General features: G+C 34.4%; 1 protein-coding gene and 2 non-coding genes across 4 annotated transcripts in view; 2 read left to right on the plus strand and 1 right to left on the minus strand.

Annotated features, from left to right (window-relative positions):
• LOC129246844 (myosin heavy chain 95F) overlaps window positions 1–23,058 on the minus strand; it is a 67,670-nt gene that overhangs the window by 27,097 nt on the left and 17,515 nt on the right. The window lies entirely within an intron of this gene.
• On the plus strand, window positions 16,446–16,529 carry Trnal-uaa (transfer RNA leucine (anticodon UAA)). Its single transcript has one exon. It is a non-coding gene; the product is annotated as a tRNA-Leu (tRNA).
• Trnal-uaa (transfer RNA leucine (anticodon UAA)) lies at window positions 22,659–22,742 on the plus strand. The gene has a single exon. It is a non-coding gene; the product is annotated as a tRNA-Leu (tRNA).

The following is a 23,058-nucleotide window of genomic DNA, read 5'->3' on the forward strand; positions in this document are numbered from 1 at the left end:
TATTGATGTGGGCCAACTAAATACTAAATAGCAACAATATCTAAGATTAAGTAAAGGGGTGTATGCAGACTTTTGCCCATCATGAATATATTATATAATTTACTTCACAATTTCTGCTTCTATGTGCCAGGTGCTACATGCATTTGTTACGGCAGTCATCGAAAACGCGCATAACAAATATAACATTTGTTCTACGGGTAAATTCATTGAAATGCTAAAATCTATACTATAAAGGTGAATGTCTGTACGTTGTCCGCGCATCACTACGAAACGACAACACCAAATGACGTAAAAATTTTTATACATTCATATTTTCACCCAATGAAAGTTATAGGCATGTTTTTATGATAGAACCCCTTCCCATAGCCCCCAGGCCGCGCCACCACTCTCATTCAACACTAATATTCGAATATTTGCTAAAATTTAATGTAAAAAATCTTAGTTTTTCCTATTTCCCACTATTTATAGCACACTCTAGACTTTATAATCCGCATAAGCTGTTCAACTATGACCCAAATGCAAAGTTCAAAACGGTTTGAGATAGAAAATTAATAAAAATAATTTTGCTTGATGTTTTTCTGATTGGTTGTTTTGATTTTATTCAACGAGGCATAGCAACGGATGCCGGGTATTGTAATATTATGGTTATTAATAAAAAAATATTTTCTATGAAGTTATTGTTTGTAATTCTTTTATATACATATCCTAAATCCCTCAAAACTACTCCTACGCAAGCGGGGCCGCGGGTTAAAGCTAGTATCCTATAATACTAGAATTATGTTACAATTTATATTAAATGAATAAAGATTTTTTTTATTTGTGTGGCAGTAAGAAATTGTGTAGAAAAATAGCAACAAATTTGCCTTAAGTGTTTCCGTAAAAGGTAATTGGGCTACGACTTGAAATCGAAATAAAGACATCCCTATTGTAAGAAAAGTACTCGTTTCCGAAAGATGCTGCTCAAAGCATACTTTCAGCTTAATACTCACTATACATATTATATATAGAATAGCAAACACTTGTGAAGTCACTTTCAAAGCGTCTACACTCCTAGTGTGTTAAGTTGATGTAGAGGGTTGTTGTACAAACATGCATACAGTAGCCACTAGATCGCACATGTCGCCATTCATAACAACGCCAAATCCACAAAAATAAATTTATATTAAACTGCATATTTTCCCCGCTCTTTCAATTCACGCCATAACTCATTTTCATACTTCGTGCAGCCAGTTGATGTGTGAGTGTATGAATGTATACATTTTGCATAAGTTGCAGTTGCAACACATTTCACGTATTCTCTTCTTCAATAGGTGCACTCGAGTGCAACTTGCTGCTGTTGCTTCTACTCGCACTTCTTCAACTTCTACTTTTGCTTTAGACATTTACAGATAATTTAATGGCAATGCTCGCTACGGATTGGAGAGGCTGACTCTGATGAATGTACAGCAAGCAAGCAAGTCGACATTGACAGTGGCTTGTTGGTTGGTTGGTATGCAGAGCAGCAGCTAAGGAAACCCCAAGAATTACGAATACTTGGTATTTGCTAATTGAAAATGCGAGTGGATGGATATTCACAAAGTTAAATGTGACATGCTCGAGTGCATATGTATGCATATACATATGTATAGTGTACATTGATCTTTATGTATATGACTAAAAATTTAGTAGATGTAGTATAGTAGCATCAAAAGCAAATGCAAAAGAGTTATGTATGAATTTATGTAGCATTTGCAACGTAACGAATGGTTATGCAAATGCAGAAGTGTTAAAAACAACTAAGGCATGCATATACAGGCTATTCTTAATATTTGCATATAAAGGGTATTTTAAAAGGATGCTTGAATTTGTTGGTTATTCCTACCGAGCTGTTATATCGCAAGAATGACAGATTACAAAATTTTGACAGCAGAATCATGTCCGCTCATTTCACACGTATTCGTAAGGTGCAGACCCAATGAAGCCTCGCTTAGCTTTCTTGGCTTCGATAACTGTAAAAAATAAATGGAACAATACTGAAATATATGAAATGAGTCCAAAGTGGCAGCTTTACTTGAAGCGCTTGAAGTACGGTCAAGTTTCAAATAGCTGAATGTTCTATTTGCAGCATTTTGACATTGGGACTTGAACACCCCTGTCGTTCCGTTATTAATTTTGATTTGGAATTGGGAATTTTGGGCATATTAGAGAGATTGTTTATTTCCATTTGCTTTTCACGAATGTTTGAAGAAAATGTAATAAATGCCATTGAAAAGCATAGATGTTTATATTATTCTTGAATTTTTCCTCGTCTCTTGCAAGCTTGAGCAAAGCTGACAGTGCCCATGTATTTGTTGATTTAAATATAATTCGTGCACCCAAAATTTTCGTCGTTGGCGCGATTGGCGTCTTACATACTTACGTACATTTGATAAGACAGCAAAAGAAAAATTTGCAATATGTTTTCACAGTTTCTAGTTAACATCATGATGTTAAAATGTATTATTGATATTATTGAATGTGGCTAACATTTCTGTTTCCTTTTCCCTTTTACGAATCATCTGATTGTTTTGATAGCGCTCAAAGCGCCCATTTGGCCATAGAAATTTTCAAAGCCAAGCAGAGCAATAACAGCAAGCAAAGTCAGTCTGCTTTGGGAGCAGCACCTTTACTCTCTTTCAAGCAGTCATTGTTTAGGCGGAAACGAAATAACATCAATAGTGGCTGCTTTAATTTTTTAGTATATCTCCAATCCAATCTCAGTTATTTCCGACCTCTGTTGTAAACAAACCGCTACCACGACCCTTCTTACCTCAGCAAATCAGCTGATTTCTTTGCAACTCGAACAAGCCCACATTTTCCACGTTTCAATGGGTAAAACTAAGTTTGCTAATAATGAACTGATTCACAGGTTCATTTCCTTATGCAATTCTATTTATCTATTCGTAACTATGCCGATTTTTATTCAGAGAATATTTTAAAATTAAAATTAATGATTATTTTATTTTCAATTAATTTTCTCAATTGTTGTATTTTGATTAATTTTTGTAAATTTAGCCTATTTTCTCTACTTATATGTGAGGACCGTAGATAAATAAATAAATTGTTATTTAGTATATGGCAAATCATCATCGAAAACTTCAGCGTTGAATATCGCGTGCATCACGCGAAAAACGCTGCCTTCATCACACCTCTCCACAACCACACTATCGAGGTGATTAACTGAATTTTGGTAGTTAACATCAAGCCAACCGGTGCGATACATAATACGTTGCTATTGTAAAAAATAACAAATTATTTGAAGTGACCTTATAAACATTTTAACATCCTCAAGTTCTCAATTTATTCTCCAAAAATCACATTGTATAACTTCACGCACTGAACATTTTTTATAAGCAAACAACACCCGCACGTCACCCAATCAGAAAGTCTGCTAAAAATATTAGTGCTTAGTGCGGGAAAGAGAGAGAGAGAGTATGAGAAAATACGAGGCAAGTAATTTATGGTCGTTCACAAGATCTTGCGTCTTATACAGGTTCAACTTGGCGAATTTTGTGTCGATATAAACTTTGTGGAACAACATTAAGACGCACACCACAAATAGGAGGAGGAGCTCGGCCAAACACCCAAAAAGGGTGTACGCGCCAATTATATATATATATATATAATATATATACATATATAGGTATAAACTGGCGACCGCGATGAATGCTTTTACATTTCTTTTTTTGAAGAAACGACAACATACGAACGTCGTCCAGAAAGCTAGGCCATATTTATGTGCGAATTGTTCCTACCGCGTGAAAATTACGTGATACGATATTATACAATTAATACCTTAAAATGGTCTTGCAAACAGACAATAGTTCACTGAATATAAATAGTTTCTTTTATTTACATTTACAAATCGAGCGCCCTTAATGAATGTCCCTTTACATGTGTAGCATGATATATGTATGTATGAAAAGTAAATATGTTGCCGTGTCAAATACCCTGCCCTCCACATTTTCTGTTATTCATGCTTGAGTCACAAGCGCGTTGACATTGACTGGACGGTGAAGTACTAAGCACTCAGTGCTTAGTCGGATGTCAACGATTTATGATAAATATGTACATATGTACTTATACTACTCGTATATGCTTATACATATACACATGTAGACTTATGCAATTTGAATATGCAGAGGTGTATTAATGCTTTGGCTGTTTTGGCCCAGATTTGAGATTCACAAAACTCGAAGTCAGACGCCAAAGTTTCGAAATTAGTTCTAATCTCTTCCAACTTAGGATGGATTGTGCAACACCACAACCAACGTTCCATTCCATTCATATTTTTCCAGCTTTTTTGGGACATCTTCTCCTAACAACGAACAGGTTATATTACCTTAGCTTCATTGCATTGCTGCCGTCTTTTTACGTAAATTGTAATCTACACATTTTAATGCCAATTTCGGCAACAAGTACGATAGAGTTGCAAAGTTTTTTAATATTACTCGGTTAATGAAAAAATTTAGCCTTTCACGGTGTACACATTTTTCAATGCCTACTCAGAAAAGAGCATAACCAACTCATTTGACAAAGCTTCTCAAAGGAGAAAATTTGCCCTCTGGCCTGTTTTTAGAATCAAACACAGAATTTTCTTGCCGGATTACACTTATTTTAGAATCGAATACGGAAAATGTTTTTCTTAGAAATAAAATCACTATAAAATATAATAGCTATTTACAAATTGATTCTTTTTATTCGCTATTATATTTAAGACCAAATAATTTGGGTGTACGGTTAGCCCAATTACGTCTTGGTAAATCATCATAAATGTATATCGCTTCCAAGGGAACCAAAAAGTCGCGTAACATTTGCTACAGCGCTCAGCATACTATGCACAGTTCATCTTGAGTTTTGAAACATATGAATCAATAATACCTCCGGCATGCAGGCTTCTTTAAATATGACTTTACAATGCAATTTCGGTACAGTTAATGTTCAACCCATTCACAATTGATGGTCCAATAAATAGCCTTATTTCCGTTGGATTTTAACGAATGTACATAAGGAATAAATCTTTTCTCACAATATTTTAGGTCAAAATCGCGTAAGCGTGTTGGGCAAATAGATCTCTGTATTTGATGTGTACATCCTTTGCTAGATGTTAGGCGGAGCTTCTCCTCAATAATCATATTTTTTGGGTTTGCAACTTTTTTATGCAAAATTTTAGCATTTTTATGGTATACTGATATATTATGTTTTTTGGCATTTTGGGAAAGAAGTGTGTCGTATTGTAAAGTTTTCACTATTTATTTAACTTCATCAACCATTTAATTGAAACAACTTTGTACAAAATTTGAAAAAAATTCATCACACTATTTATTTAACTTCATCAACCATTTAATTGAAACAACTTTGTACAAAATTTGAAAAAAATTCATCACATTTTCTTACTTACAAACTCTTTAAGCTGAATCTTTAGAGAAATTCCGAGTATGCAGTGCTTTGCATTTTATTCCATATAATGTATGCTCGAATATTTTTACATGGGCAAAATGTACAGGATCACTCGCAAAAAAAAAGTCAAGTTTCCAGAAATACACCCAGAGGTTTGCCATTGCCTGCCTAAAAAAAATATATACAAATATTTCATTTACAAATTGGGCATCGAACTTGAGAATAAGTGAATGGTAGGCACTCACAATGACAGTCACCTTTGCCGGGCAAAGTAAATTGTGCATACCAGTAAAAGAAAACAAATCGGAGGGAACCCCGCTATCGATGCATGACACCGCCGAGCTTAAGGTTAAGCTTATGATATTTGATGCCTGTGTGACATAATTACTAAACCGTGAAATATTTGTAACTACAGGCGTTCACTCTTTCGCCAACAAATACTAGTACATATATAATTTAGGAATAAGTAAGTACATACATACGTGCAGATATGGAGTGACAAGAATAAAAACATTCTGTACTCAACTTTCGATATAAAGCGTCTTCACAAACTGCGAAAATTCTAAACAGTCACTGAATATTCGCAGTGACCGCCTACACAATCTTGGCTCTAAACAACAACATAAATGGAATAATGGAAAATTCAAAAACATTGCGCTAAAGAAGCAATAAAGAAAAGGCTCATGCATGGTTGAGAAGACTGCCGGGCATAGGTCTAAAAGCTGCAAATTGCTGTGTCCACTGTGCGGTGTGTTGGATTCACTAGCCATGCAGCAGGCATATACCTACTAATGTGGATAGTACGCCTTTGCGACAAATTCATATATGTATAAGTATGTATGTATGTATGCAATATTGCTTGGCACTACACATGTGTGCAGTTAGCATAGTATACCACGTTGACACATTCGATACACAAACGCATATGTTTTTCGTCATTGGCGTCGTCGTAGCCATGGTAATTAATAGCCTTAACATCGCTTTTTTTTTAAAGGACAGCCGCCGTGGGTGGGGCTGTAAGTGCTTTGAGACTTACCAAGTTCTAAACCCAAAGGGTTTACAACATTTCCAGCATTGGAATGTCGTACATTCGTGCTGAGAGTGCAGAAATCTTTTTTAGGCTAGTACTTAAAGCGCGTGGGCGTGTGGTACAACGGCTGTGTGCGATTACAAAAAATCGAAGCTGATTAACTAATGCATTCTAAAATATGCACAATTGTTGCACTTTTCACTTTTTTTTGCAGTAACGGCTGACATGTTAAATGTGCCCATTTTAATGCAACTGTAAGTGGACTAAAATTAAAAGCAATTTAAAATCCAAATAAGGGGTGTTTTTTTTATTTTACACGTATATAAATATTGTTTGTTACCAAGAAGAAAATTAAGAAAATCGTCAATAGTTTGCTATTATTGCACAAGAGTTTGTAAATAATTTCCAATACGTCTTCTAATATAGCGTAACAGACGGAATTGAAATCGCAAGTACAATACCGTTTAATGAGTACTTCAAAAACTTAGTCGAAGGTCATTTTCTTAAATAAGATTGATAAATCGGCAACAGAGTTCAAATCAACATTTTTAATTGGAGTTTAGATATTTTTGAAATTTAAACGTCAATCGAAAATGCGAATGCAAGGTTAGGAAATAGATCAGATGGGATATCCGGGTATTTTATAAAGAAATATTAGTTTGGAAATGGAATTATATTATTTTCTTGGTAGATGAATGTAGTGATCGACATCACGTAACGTATTGATCAATCAATTTAAAGTTTGTGCTCGTTGTTATGGTGACATTTCAGACTAAAGAAATTCTTTTGCTGTTTTTTGTTTATTCCATTCAGTTGTGAGTTACAGGGCGTTAACAATGGAAGTCAACAAGGAGACAAATTTGCACATTTTATCGTTTTTCTTTGATAAAGGCGAAAATACTAGCCAAGCCGCTGAAATTGTGAATGGTGTTTGTGATGTCGACCCTGTAACAGCTAATTAGGGCAATTTTGGTTTCGTCGATACCGTTCAGGCATTTTTGATGTTAAAGAAAATGTCGATAAAATCACAGAAATAATCGAAGTTGACTTGCATGTTGGAAGTCGTAGCATAGAACATGAGGTAAAGATTGACCACAAAACAATTTTAAACTATTTGCGCAATAATTTTACGCAAAAAAATGGATTTCCTCTTCCCCAAACTAAGGTAAGGATTTTCTAGTTGAACCAAATTTATCAACAACACATTAAATTAATAGTATTAAAAAACTACTCGGTCGGTGAAATTTGTGTTATTAAAATTTTTGGGTTTTTTCCAATATATTGAACGGATATGAGGTTTTCTTTCAAGTGAATTTAAAAGCTAGATTGAGTACCGCTTTCAATTAATGATAGTTGATGCTTTCCATTTCAATTCAACCGGGCTATTCGGGTCATGTTCTTCGATTTCGATGTAACTCAAATATGTTGCTCTCTGGTCAAAATAATGAGACACGTATTTTTTTGTTCGCCCGAAAAAAATTTTTTTCAAGAGTTATCGGCAATTTTGTTTTTCGGCTCAAACTCGATTTTTTTTAATTATATAAGAAAATTTTTTTTTTAAATGCCCATAACTTAGTCAAAAATGAACCGATTTTAATAATTCTGGGTTCAAAATGATCGTCATTACTTACAGGAGCGACTTAATGTAGAAAAAATTGCAAAAAAGTAGTTAAAAAATTTGTATTTAGCAAAAAAGAAATAAAATGAAATTTTTTCGAAATTCAATATTTCAAAAAGTGTTTTTTTTTTTTATAACTTTTTCCAAATCAAAAGGACATCTCAAACTTTAATTGAGCTGAATGCCTCGTAGCTAAAATGAGTTGTTTTTGATTAATGAATTTTTGAGTAAAAACCCTGTTTCGCACTTTTTGTTTTTTGCAAAATAAAACATTTTCAACTTCTTTTTTGCAATTGTTTCTGCATGAAGTCACTCGTGTAAGTAATTACGATTATTTTGAACCCAGAATCATTCAAATCTGCTTGTTTTTGACTACGAGCGATTTCATGTAGAAACAGTTGCAAAAAAGTATTTGAAAATTTTTTATTTTGCAAAAAACAAAAAGTGCGAAACAGGTTTTTTACTCAAAAATTCATTACTCAAAAACAACTCTTTTTAGCTACTGGGCATTCTGCTCAATTGAAGTTTGAGGTGTCTTCTTGATTTAGAAAAAGTTATAAAAAAAAATACACTTTTTGAAATATTGAATTTCGAAAAAATCTCAATTTTTTTCTTTTTTGCTAAATAAAAAATTTTCAACTACTTTTTTGCAATTTTTTCTGCATTAAGTCGCTCCTGTATGTAATGACGATCATTTTGAACCCAGAATTATTAAAATCGGTTCATTTTTGACTAAGTTATGGGCATTTAAAAAAAAATGTTTCTTATATAATTAAAAAAAATCGAGTTTGAGCCGAAAAACAAAATTGCCGATAACTCTTGAAAAAAATTTTTTTCGGGCGAACAAAAAAATACGTGTCTCATTATTTTGACCAGAGAGCAACATATTTGAGTTACATCGAAATCGAAGAACATGACCCGAATAGCCCGGTTGAATTGAAATGGAAAGCATCAGTTATAACAAATATTATAATAAATCATTTTTGAAACATTTAAAACAAGATCCTTTTCAATATGCAGTTTTTTCCAAGAAGCGTAACAAAAATGATAAGTGTACTATACTATATACTTTAGTTTTTACTTTCGATCAAACTTTGCATCACCTAAATTTGTTCACAAGTAGCTTTCTATATCACTCAAGTCGCTACGCCCATCTAACTTGAAATTTGTTGATTAGAATAAATATCGGATGTTTTTTAAGAGCTTCAGAACTTAAAATGATAATACAAAATAAAAATATTGTTGGAATGTTTTTTTTTATTATAATCTGGTAGATAATTCCATGGCATTAATTTTTTGAATATGATATCCGTCCGCCGGGGCTACGAGTTACATGGTAAACTCGATCAGTCTAATTTTTGACTACGTTTTCCAATGAATTTGGCCATATGACGTCAATAGTGGCTTGAATAATGCAATAAATCGATTGTTATGCGCGCTGTAGGCAAATTGCGCGGTCTTGTCGCTACAAAACTGCATACGAAAAAATTTTTTGAAGATCTGACTAAAACTTTGAAATTTTGATGAAAATTTGTTGAATTTCTTTACATTTTTTTCAAAGTTTGAAACTTTAAATCATATTCTTGTAGTACAAACTATATTTTTATAAAAAAACAACATATACAAAATAAATAAATGGAGAAAACTTTGCTATATGCCGAATTGCTATTATTGTGATCACAGGTGTACCGTTGTTAAGCGCTTTCTTGTGAAAAAGCAATCAAATTGCCTTTATTGATGTTATCTCTGTAGCAATCAAATACATAAAAAAGGTCTGACTGATAAGTAATCAGTCAAATTATGAGAATAGAAATATTTGGGGTCGAATTTTTGCAATAATTGCTAACAAAAAAATGAAAAGTAATTACAATAGCCTCAGAAATGGTTTAAATTGTGTTTTGTATGGTAGCAGTAATAAATTAATTGCCGTATTGCATACTGTAAAATAATTGAAAGACTAGTAAATTTCAAAAGAGTATTACACTGTCAACAACCGTGAGTTGACTGCACACAAACTAATTAGCTCACTTACCACCTTCTTTGTCACTGCGATGTTCGGCTTTCGTATAGAAATCCATTGTGGCGCAAATAAATTACTAATTAATTATAGCAATGAATCTTGAGTACCGGGTTCAATTAATGCCACTTCACATACGCATACATTTACACATGGATGGTGGCCCACCAACGACCGCAAAATGCCACGCTCCAAACTACGAATGCTTTAGTCACTGCACTGACAAATCGATTTTAACTTGAGTGTGGCAAGTCAGCGGAAAATCTCCGAGGTTTCCATTTATTTATTTGTATCTATGAAATTTGCATATGAATGTATGTATTCTCGTAAGCTCCGTGTCAAGCACAGCAATATAAACTCGTTAAAAATTATTGTTCAGTAAAATGTTTCAAATCACACGAATGCGAAAATTTTCACAAATTCTGCTCGTGTAGACATTTGACGTTTTCGCAGCAATCATTTGTCTCGTTGCAAGTTCACGTGTATTTTATGGATTGAAGCTCGTTATTATTTTAATGCGTTGGCCTTCCTGTTACGTTACTATTTAATACGAGTACGAATTAAAGCCTAATCACATATAACAGTAGTATTAAACATAATATGAATGCGCAGTGCAATGTGTTGCCATATGCGTTGTTGCAAGATGCTTTCGTTACTTTTTCTCTTAATAACTTCCACTTTCACTCAAATAGTCCCGCCTAGAGGCAGATAATTCGTAATTTATTAATTTTTTCTGTAATTGCAATTTCCTCATTGTTTCGCTTAAGCGATCCATTTTTCTTGCAATTACGTGCGAAACATAGCCTGACATAATCATACAAAAATGCACTTTAAACAACAATTTATTAAAAAAAAAGAAATAAAAACAATGAGCCGATTACGTCGTTGCAACATTTCGCGAAATCGTCTGTTCGCTATTCTCAGCGTACTGTTGCACAGTGGATACAAGACGGAAAAAAGAGAATATCTCAGAAAAAAATAAAATAAAAAGAAATAAAAAAATTCACTACAAATAAGCTTGGTAACTTACTTATACTTGTATGCAACATTGGATTTATGGTAGCAGTTTGATTAGTATCATCGCCTTTTTATTTAGATTTTCTTGGGCGCATAACGAAATTACCTATCATCATTTATACATCAATTACTGCCTTTTTAACTATTTCGGCTTTTCGCAATTTTTTGTTATCGATAGTCAAGGAAGATGGTTTGGAAATGGGTCTGTACACTGCCGATGATATCGTCAGATTTCATCATGATGGACAATAAACTTTTAACTTATAACTGTTGGGGAAGTCCTGCTGGAGTGACAAGGCATTAGTCGGATATAAATCTTTCCAGTCGTTCCGGTAACGTAGAACCGACTGTAATGTCATGGGGACGTTTCTTCTTTTTTTTTGGTAGTGTTTGCGTGTTCGAAAGTAAGACTTTAGGACAATCGTGACTGTTACATTGGTCTGACAAGACTGTCATTCAGTCATTTGCTACTTAAGTGCAAGTTAGTCGAAGCCAACGTCTACATGAAGAGAACACCTGTGCTTTGAAGATAGTAAATTCGTTCTCCTTTTTGCGATATCAATAGTGCTTGTTTTCAATAATACCAAAATTGCTTTTCGCATGAAAAAGTATATAATAAGTTTTGCTGTGATAAGAATGAGCTATCCGCTAACCCAACAAGGGCTAGTGGTGCTCTTTTTACTAAGAAAATCACGCTGGATGGTATCGCTCATCCTATTGAGACGTATTTAGCAAGATGATTTTTAAATCTGAATCTTGAATCTAATTTTTATTATTATTGCCATTATCGACAAATCATGGGAAAATCTACTTGCCATGCTTCAATATATGTACCTACATATAACTACCGTGTACAGTAAATGGAAATGTTAAAAGAAATGTTATTTAGAAAAAAAAAATACAGCCTTCAAATATTGATTTCTACGCATTATTTTTTAAATTTATTGATTTTTTAAAGCCGCAACATGCTTTTTTAGATAATTATTCTTCACTGTCACTGTAACTGAAGTTAGCCACTGTTGCCGTTGCGGTGGCTCAGTTAATGCCGCTGCCATTGTACTCGCACCCATATTGTGATTGTAGTTGTTGTTGTTTGGTTAGCGCAATTCTGACCTACATTACTGCTCCAACCTGTACGCTATTACAAACGAGTACATAAAATGAAAACGGCTACAACATGCAACAATAAAGATTGCAAAAAATAACAATGCTTCTCACAGCACAGTATCATTATCACTCAACAGCTACTTTGGCAACAATAATGGCAAACACAACCTACAATACATATAGTATTGTATATACTGCAGCGAAAAAGATGTAAGTTTGCTTGATCGATTTTAATTTTACGCTTCATTTCCATTTCATTGCACCAAAACACAGAAATTATAACAAAATCTGGAACGCAACGCGAAAAATTGCCATATGGCACGATACGCGCACAGACAAACACACATCAGTGCAAGCACAATGTTCATATATTAATATTCTATCAGCTCCTCTATTTGCTTGCAACCACAAAAATAAGTACAATTCGCTGCCCTGAAAGCTACTAATAAAGCGTCGCGTTATATTGCTGCAGTGCACGAACTCCTTTTTGTTGTTAGCTTATTTGCTGTGTGGTACGGGGAGTCATCACTACGCTTGCCAACTAGGCGCAGCTACTCCCTACGTCAACGAATATGTATTTATTTTACCCAGTAACCGAGTTCAGAGTTCACTGTTTATTTGTTCGAATTCCCAGCTTGCTTTCCCATTCGCATTGTTGTTTTGTGCTCTTCGCTTGCCGACGTCACGAATTGCACTGACACCGATTCACATTGTCGTTAAATGCATAGCTAGGATTTTGTCCAATTCAGGGTGTTTTGATGTTTGCCCTTGCGAGCACTGAAATGTACTATACTTGCTTCATAGGCGTGAGCGTTTATCGTTTACGATATAATGACCTCGTATTTGCAACGTTGTCATCTCGCTGTGCTGGAGAAAGCTTTTGCTTAACTACGCTCCATAGTGCGCAGAATCTGTGGATGGTGGTCATAGTAACGTGACGCTTTAAGAGATGCTACAGATAATTTAAAATTGATGGGCATCATAAAGTGGAAAGGAAGCCAATGTACGTAACTCGTGTGCGTCACAGCTGTGCTGTAAATAACATGATTAGGTTAGGAAAATGAATTTATTTTAAGTTAATCACTGGTACGAACTCTTTGAAAGTGTAGCTTTTATACAAATTAATTATTAAGATTTGTTAGCAAAAGAATTGATCTATTTATGTACATACTTATATGCAGATTTTGGGCTTTAAGCGTTGGCCATCGTACATAGAGAATAAACTTCACAATCCGAAGGCTGCTTTGCTGCTTCATCTCGGTTCGTATTTGCCCAAAGTGCTATCAGGTACCACGACAGTCCGTTCTAAGTTATCAGTACGACTCGGATTTGTGTCCCGCTACGGATTGTCGTTCCAGCAGCATTCCTCAAACATTTATGGGGAATGCTCATGTTTTCATAACAACAACCAAGTAGGTTAGATCAGAACAATTCTTATATCCTAACGGCAGAAGTAACTCCTATTATGTTTAACTCATGTTATGGCTTCACAATCTAACGGACGTCTCCGAAAACCGTAAATTGGAGAGTTGTATTTAATACAGCTGCTGAAAAACACTTAATAACGATACCCAGTACTCCCCACTTGAGACTTTTTTTTATTAAAATCACTTAAATGTTTTGCATATTAGGTTTTATTTTATAAATTTAAAATGTTTTCAATCTGTATCAGTCTTTTTATCTAAAAGAAGTACGTAGTTGAAGAACGTACTTGACCGCATCCAATACGATGAATTGGCCTACACTCTTCTACGAAAAGCAGCCACATACCGTTATTGAGGCTCCCTCGTGCTTTAGGATTGGTTAGATAAGCTTGGGGTCCAATACTGCACGTTTTGGCCACCGCGCGGACTTCCTACCATCTGGACCAACTGTATTTATTTTCATTTCATCGCTGTATAGTACATCGCCACTGATTTTGAGTTTAAGATATGTGCTCTCGGGTTTTTCCCGACCGAGGGCTGCCGCCCCAGTAAACCAGCCATGTCTAGTGAACCGTTTATCATCTGCTTCTGCCAATCGAAATGCAACTGTTCTTTTCGTTATTGGCTTTCCAGGTAACAAAAATATCTCAATAGTTACCAGTAGCACTCTTTCTCCAACTTTGGACCGAATCCTACTAAAATGCAAATAAATCAATGCGAACCCATTATGAAAAATAGATAAATGAACGGATTTCAATGAATGATCACAGCAAATACAGTTAGTAACAGAAGTACATAAGTATACACCGGATACGTTTTCAATTTTCCCCCAATCGATTCCTTCAAACAACCTAAGTTATAACAAAATTGTGTTTTATTTACATTAATGAAATACAAAAATCATGACAGTTCACCCGTTAGTCATACATCCCCAAACCATCACAGAGCCCCCTCCATGCTTCACAGTGCCGGACATATTGTTTGGATCCAATTCAGCGTTAACTTTCCTTCAAACTCATCAGAAAATATGACTTGGTTCCAAAACGTTTGGTCATATTTTTCATGATCTTTTGCGAATGAAATCCGTTTACTCCGATTGACACTACTCACGTAGGGCTTTTTTCTAACACTGCGCCCATGATAACCAGCACCATGCAAAACCCGGCGAATAGTTTGGGTGCTAAATTGTTTTCCAGTCTCATTTTCAACTTCAGATTTCAATTTGGGGGCACTTATTTTGGGGTTTGTCCTGATTTTCCGTACGACTAAGCTTTTTTCTCTGGGACATAAGAGCGGCGGACGCCCACAACGCTCTTTATTAGTGGTGCTTCCCGCACTTTTATATTTATTCTCAATCTTTTGAAGTGCAGCAAAACTCCTATCTATCAAACGACCGATTTCTCGCAATGATTTATGTTCCTTGTGATATATTATAATCAGTTTTTTTAAATCATCAGAAAGCTCTTTTCCTTTTGGTGCCATTACTAAAAATGTCGCAAAAATTAATACAAAACGTACTTCCCTAAATTTTTATACTCACTTTAATTATTTCCATTTAATAGCTTTAACTTTTTTAATCAATAAGTAAAAATAAATGTTATGCTAACTGAACAATCGTTTGCTGTATACTAACTTTTGTGACATCACTTCATTCACTGGCATCAAAGACAAAGCAAAACGTGGATAACGGTACCTAAAATTTACAGCTAAATTAAGGTGCATATGAAAGCTTATTCCCAGTACTCAATTAGCATGTGTAAAATATTTTGATTACATATTAAGGAAAGCGTTAGCGTCAAACAATTCCATAAATCAGGCTCCTGTATACTTATTTATGTTACTAACTGTATATTCAAGCGCAAAAAGTACCGTTACGGATCTGTTTTCGATAAAAGATGTCAATATATGTATATATGGTTGCCAACACATCGTTCTTAATTACACAGGCCGAAAAAATTTAACCAACATTTAGACCCAGAAACCAGACTATATATTTCCGAAGGTTTATGAAAGATATGTGACTAAACTCACTGTCCCCAGGGTTAAGTGGGTTAGCCTGCTTGCGGTATGATAGGGGTGGTTTCTAGGGGTTAGGGCTGTGTGTGACTCGGTACCCAAAGGTTAGATAGTGTAGGGGTGTGGTGAGTCAGCACACTTATGGTGTGAGACAAAATTTTAAGAAAAATAAGACTCAATTCAAGAAAATTAGTAATCGACTATATCATGTCTATGTTATCTTAATCGATTTTCAGGAAAATTTAGAAACATGAAAATTTTAAAATACGATATCTCAGCGAAAAAAATGATATTTGAGCAAACTCAACGCCATTTGAAAAAAAAGGCTTGTATTTAAAGATGCCATCTTTAATTTTGGTGAAAAAAAAACATCTGCAAGGCTACATAACCTCAAATATGGGCAAAAACGGTGTTTTTTGCACTTTTAGGTTAGGATATCTCGAAAACCAGAGCTGATAGAGCAATTCTGAGGCCAGATTTGGATTCAGCGCATCATAAACCTTCGGATATATATAGTCTGGTTTCTGCGTCTGAGATGCTGTCGGCCTGTGTTATTTTTCAACGGTTGTATGATGTCACAATTTCACTAAGCTAAAAATTATCAGTGGAGAAAAATAGAATATAATACTATATATTTGATATTAATTTAATACTATTAGTTGAAGCCTAGTATTTTAAATTTTAGCATTTTGCAGGTAATTTTTATTATCAAATATCATATTTACGTACATATGTACGTAACTACGAAATAGTGTTGTTGATAAGACGAGCAATGCGCCTCGCTCATTTTGCACACAAGTCAGGTTGGCCGAGCGGTCTAAGGCGCCAGATTTAAGCTCTGGTTCCCGAGAGGGAGCGTGGGTTCGAACCCCACACCTGACAAAGCGAAAGCGAATGTATGCTGTATTTTAAAAAACTGTTTTTTAAATTGTATTGTGAAATAATGCAGATTTATGCAAAATAGCAACAAAACAATCATGGGCATGTAGAGGTGAAAATTTATTTGTATGCACATAAATGAATATGTACATAAGTAGCGTTTATGCGTACAGGCAGTAATTAAAATTAAAAAAAAGAACCGACTATGAATTGAAATTGCAATGTTTATATACATACATACATATATAAAAAACGTACTTTTCCTCTACATATACTCTGTCTCTACATATTCGGTGTATTTTATGTGTACCACTAAACTATTTTTAAGTACATACTAGCATTTTAAAATCTGAAGGGTTTCTTTAGTTCTATTATAGTAATATGCTCATATAAAAAACACGAGATATTTCTACAGATAGAACATGTGCAATAATTTCGTTATAGTTAAGCGGAATGGGGAAGAGAATGTCATATAATATGTATCGCTTATTTATTTCAAGAGTGTCATAACCAAGACAAAAAAAAATTCAAAATTTTGTTGTAAAAACTCATGGCGATATCTTTTAACAGTAGATGAAAATGTGTTTTTATTTTACTTAGAGAGGCATAGTAAATTCTTAATATATTCGTTTTTTGGATTAGAGTCATAAATGAGTGCAGTAAATGCCTGATTTCGTCTCGACACTAAATCAATGAAATTGCCAATCGGGGCAGACCTCTTATTCATCACAATATCTCATTCAAACTCAGTCCCCACAATAAATATCAGAAGATTATGGGCATTTTCACACTGTTAGCGGCACCGTCTATCAGAATAGAGCTGACCTTAATCACTGAAAGCTATCGATGGTGGAGCAGATAGATTTGTTAAAGCTTTTTTCCACAAAATTCGTAGTTTCTTGGCAGCAAATATGTATTATTATACTTATAAGGTCCCAATTCGTTATTTAATGCAAAATTATTTTTTTTTTTTTTCAATTTTATTATGATACTTCAAATAATATTGCTATCGTCTAAATTTTTAAGGCTGTTTTGAAATTTTTTTAAGGAATAAAAATTAAAAATATTCGCTCAAAGTTCTGCTTTTTTTGCCGCAGCGTCTTCCGCGTTATCTTTCGTAGCCGAGCATGGCTTAAGTCGAAGTTCGGTCGTTTTCTAAATTTGACTTCATATTCGAATAGTTGTTTTGTTTGATATTTTTAAGTTTTTCATATTTATTATACTGGCTTAAAACGGTATAATATTGATATTTCATTTCGAACGAATAGAAAAAACAATTTTGTTGCTTGAAGTAACTAAGGCGTTTTTCAATAGGTGCGCTTCAACTTTTTTCCGATAGGGAGGGCGAACGACGCAATATTTTTTATTTTTCGCTTGTCATTTGTAAACTTCATTAGTATACATTTCATCATGGAACGCTACACACTTGAGCAACGCTTGCAAATCATTGAATTTTATTATAAAAATGCGTGTTCTGTTAAGAAAGTTTAAAGTCGAAAAATCATCTTCAGTGATGAAGCTCACTTTTGGCTCAATGGCTTTGTCAACAAGCAAAATATGCGTTACTGGGCAGAAAGCAATCCACACGTGATTCATGAGGCACCGTTGCATCCCGAAAAAATCACTGTTTGGTGCGGTTTACATGCCGGCGGCGTAATTGGCCCATATTTTTTCGTTGACGAGAACGATCGCCACGTTACTGTGAATGGAAATCGATCCCGCGACATGATAAACGATTAAATTTGGCCGCAATTGAATGGTATGGACTTAGACGACATGTGGTTTCAACAGGACGGGGCCACAAGCCACACAGCACACGCTACAATTGATTTGTTGAAGAGTAAGTTCGATGAGCGCATTATTTCCAGAAATGGACCGGTCGAATGGCCGCCGCGCTCGTGTGTTTTGACGCCTCTAGACTATTTTCTTTGGGGTTATGTGAAGTCATTGGTCTACAGTACCAAGCCGGCGACGATTTGTGAGCTCAGAGCCAATATTGAACGCGAAATTGCTGGAATTTCGGCCGATTTATGCAAAAGAGTGGTCGAAAATTGGGTTCAACGATTGGACTTCGTAAAACGTGCACGCGGTGGTCATGCAAAAGAAATCGAATTTCATACTTAAATGTATATGTTCAAACTCGATAATAAAAAAAAAATTAGTTAAAAAAGTCAAACCGTTTGTGTTTTATTCAAAAAAAAAGTTGAAGCGTTCTTACTGAAAAACGCTTTATAATAATGATAATTAGTCGATTGCATGAATAGACGGAGATGAATTCTTGCTATTCAATTTTCAATCAATGCAAAAGTTGCTATTCGACAACTCGAGCTTTATATTATACACCGTCATCGAATGACAAGTACTTATATGACATACCTATTATATGAATCCTAGGGTTAGGGTTAAATGCAGATTCTCATACTGACCAATGCCGGCCGCGGAGCGTGGATCTATCTAAAAACAATAATTAAAAATGTGCATGGCGCGTTGTAGGGATAGAGCGGAGGTATATATTGAAATAAAATATTTTACATCGTTAGTCTCGTTGTTTAATAGCTATACTTCGTATATATATGTATGAATTTACGGACAAGGTAAGCTGTTCGTATAAGAAAAGATCGGCATATTGATATCCAGTCAGCGTCAAAATAAAGTGTACACCATATATTGATAAGTTTTGATAATTTTTTTTTGAAAAATAATCTATTTAGCAATATTTCGAGTATGCAGTAGATCATTGAATTGTGGTATAATAAAGTGCAAGTTTTAAGTAGATACAAAAATATCACACTGACTTTTGAAAAAAATCTTAATATTCTGTGGAAAATGTTTGAAATTAAGACGATTTTTTATAAATCTTATACAACGGTCGAACGTTTTCTGTATATGGTTCTTGTTACAGTATGAACTACAGTTTTTATAAAAAAATATTATAATTGAAATTACAAAATAAATAAATAGTCAAAACTTATCAATATGTGGTGTACTATTGCCGCAAGGAAATAAGTTCGCTGACGATGGCTAGAGAAAAAATTATGGAAAAGAATATGTGAAATGAATTGATATTTATATAGAATTTTTTTTTTTGGTAACATCCATGAACAATTTAAGTTTCCTAAATCGAGATATGGTACTCTGAAAAACGATTGGTAGACATACCCATACACAATGAGAGTTTTAGCCATAAGTGAACAAATGTAGAAAGTTTTGCGATACACCATAGTATTCGCCAAATAAATTTATATGTTATGAAATTTCACCTGTTAACGAAAAAATCTTGAAATGCTTTACACTAAACCCTCAATACCATACTAATGGGCAACGTGTATGCACTTACAAGCTACATAAAGCCACGCTTCCCAGCACAACGTTTAATTTGCATCCGCTTGAGCAGCAGATCAAAAGCCCTCAACGAAGTGACTTCCATATTTCTGCTCTAATTCACCGCATCGAGTTGAGTTTACTATTTGATGAGAGTACCGCGCCACACGCTAGAGAATTAGGAACCAACAAAAACATGAAAGTCAGTAGATTTCTATGTAATGCACTAAAGTGCACTCCAACCGAGGGTTGCTAGGTAAAAGCACAAAAACAAAAAACAAAAGCGAGGGGACAGAGGAATTAACAATGCAATGAAAAGGTATGTATATAAAGCTGTGAATGCGAGGGAAGGAAGTGGATGGCGAGGGAAGTAAGGCTGCGAATGCATAGAAAAGCCATTGTGTATACGTGGCACGTAACAACTTCCGGTTCAACAGCCAGTTCAGTAGCGTCGGTGGTGTCGGTGACTATGCACGTGGAGCGACATGCCATTGTGTCAATGTGTTACAGGTAAAGTCACTACCACGCTTATATATGTACATACATATGTACATATAACAAATAAGGAGAAATGTGTGCGTAAATACGCACTTACTCGACCACTTAGTCATTATTGAGAAGCTATTTGAAATTTCTGTGGGCCTTTGACAAAATAACTTAAATCGACTGAGCACTTTCCACCTCCAAGCATTAATTCCTCGTGATTTGTGATACAAGTTTCAAACTAATAACCACGCACAGAAGTAGCTTTTAAATCCATTTTGAGGGAAATTGAGTTAAAATATTAAGGTTTCATATCAAAGATTAGGATTATTTATTAAAGTTTAAAAAATTCTAAAGTAAAATAAAATGTTTTTTTTCTCAAGGGTGTTGCAAAGTTTATTTGTTTTTTGATACCGCGCCATGATGAAAGCGAAAGAGTTTGCATTACTCATTTAGTAATTTTGCATTTAAGAGACAAGTGATCATTATTCCATAATTTTTTTTTTTGGATATTAAATACCAATATTTTTGAGAAATAAATAGTTAATTGGGATTATTTTTCATACCGAAGTAGAAAATTCTTCTTTTACGAAGACCCACATACAGCTCTGTCACTGAACATAAAAATTGGTGTGGTCCCACTGACAAAAAGATGTCAAAATATTTTATTTAGTGATGAATTAAAATCAATCTTTACGCATATGTATCCAAAAGAACTGTACGCCATTCGAAATAATTTGATTTTACCTGCACCAAAAATACAATTAAAAATGGGGTTAGAAACATAATGGTGTGGGGGGTTCTTCTCCTGTCAAAGTATAGGTCCTTTATTTAAAATAAAAGACGCATTGATCGCTGTAGACTATAGTAACATTTTACAAAATTTTGTACTACCAAATGCGGAAAGAAGTATACCTCTGAGATGATGTTATCAAAATCTTGGCACAATTGCGTTCAGGATATTGCGTCAGGTCGAACTCCTTCCTATGTAGAATTGACACCGATATACTCATCACATTCCCAGCATGTGAAGGAACCTTACCCATTTATGTCACCCATTGGACCTAACCCAACGGTTTATCGTGGCCGGCAGGGCGTAATAAACTACTACAACAACAGCATAACGTTATTAACAAGCTAACGACTCGAAACATACTTCGAAATTGATATCGGAGTGGTTCAAAAATGCAGTGTCGCGCATTTTCTTCCATGCAAAGTACGTTCGACAATTTTTTATATGGAAGAAAAAAAGTTGTCAAAAATCAACGGCATTTTGTAGCCACTTACAACTTATATTTTTTATACTCAAACTAAATCGGCCATTAAACTGAATACCAAAAATTAGTCTAAAAATTCTAACCAAAAAGTTTGAAATTTTCTTGAAAATTTGCAAAATTTTTATTTTAGTATTAAGTTTGAAAAAATAATTTATATGATTTTAGATAGATAGACAGATTTATTTATTTTTCACAAAAAATCTTACACAACTTTTTATAATATTTTTACTTCATTTAAATGAACTTTAAAAGTCGTCTTCATGAAAAATTAGCTAGATATTTATTTACAAAACTATTTATCTATAACAAATTGTCAGTACTTTAAAGCACCAGAAAAAAAGATTAATTTATTGTGTTTATAATAATTTATATGATTTTTGTTGCATACTGAGTTAAACTTTTATAAAAATTAATAGACACTAAATAAACGAAAGTAAAATTGCCAAAATTGGTGTAAATGTCGCCCACCTATTTTATTGCTCATGAGTGTACGTACTGTAAACTTTAACGAAAGCTCTGCGGACGCAAATAAAGAAATAAAAGAACAAAATAAATTAAATATATAACCAAATTCGCGGGCTATTACCTTAACAATCGTTGTGACGTGTTTAATTCCCATATCCTCTGTTGGCGCAACTTATTTAGTAAATATACATACGTACTCATACATACATATATACGACGTGTATAAATGAATATATGCATGCACTTCGTTTCATTTAGGCAGCGCGCACTTGACATTAAATTTTCAAAACGAATAATGAAAAATCAGCAAAACGCAAATTTATAGAAACAGACAAACGTTGCATGAGAAAAACGTGGACGTACTTACAAGCAATACGAAAAGCAAGGGCGGAAAGAGCGATGGCTAGAGCAGAAGGGAAATGACTGAAGGGTGGTAGGTAGACGAGTGAAAATATGTAAAGATGTATGTGTGTTTAGTTGATATGTATAGGTTGTTGACATAGCTGCCGGTAGGTTGGTACATCATCGTGCGCGACGACGAAGTGTTCTAGCTGATGAAGCGATTTATGCACGTCAGTACACACAAGTCAGGTTGGCCGAGCGGTCTAAGGCGCCAGATTTAAGCTCTGGTTCCCGAGAGGGAGCGTGGGTTCGAACCCCACACCTGACACAGCGAAAGGCACATGTGCAATATTTTAAAAAAACAAAGAAAAAAAGATTTTTTAAAAAGTAATAAATGTACACTTAAATTAATTGTGGGGGGAAAAAAACAACTATACAAGTGCTTGTGTTAGGACGTGCTTAAATTCGCACAAATTAGCAAAGTTGCTTTTGGTAACTAGAAGCTGAATGAATTATTATTTTGTATAATATATACATACATATGTATACGGTTAACAATAATAGGAAAGCGACGTATTGCAAAGTTACGGTTATTTATTTATTATAATTTTTTTTTATTACATGTTTTTATACATTATTTTTTA

Source organism: Anastrepha obliqua, chromosome 1 (assembly GCF_027943255.1).
Source record: "Anastrepha obliqua isolate idAnaObli1 chromosome 1, idAnaObli1_1.0, whole genome shotgun sequence".
NCBI lineage: Eukaryota > Metazoa > Arthropoda > Insecta > Diptera > Tephritidae > Anastrepha > Anastrepha obliqua.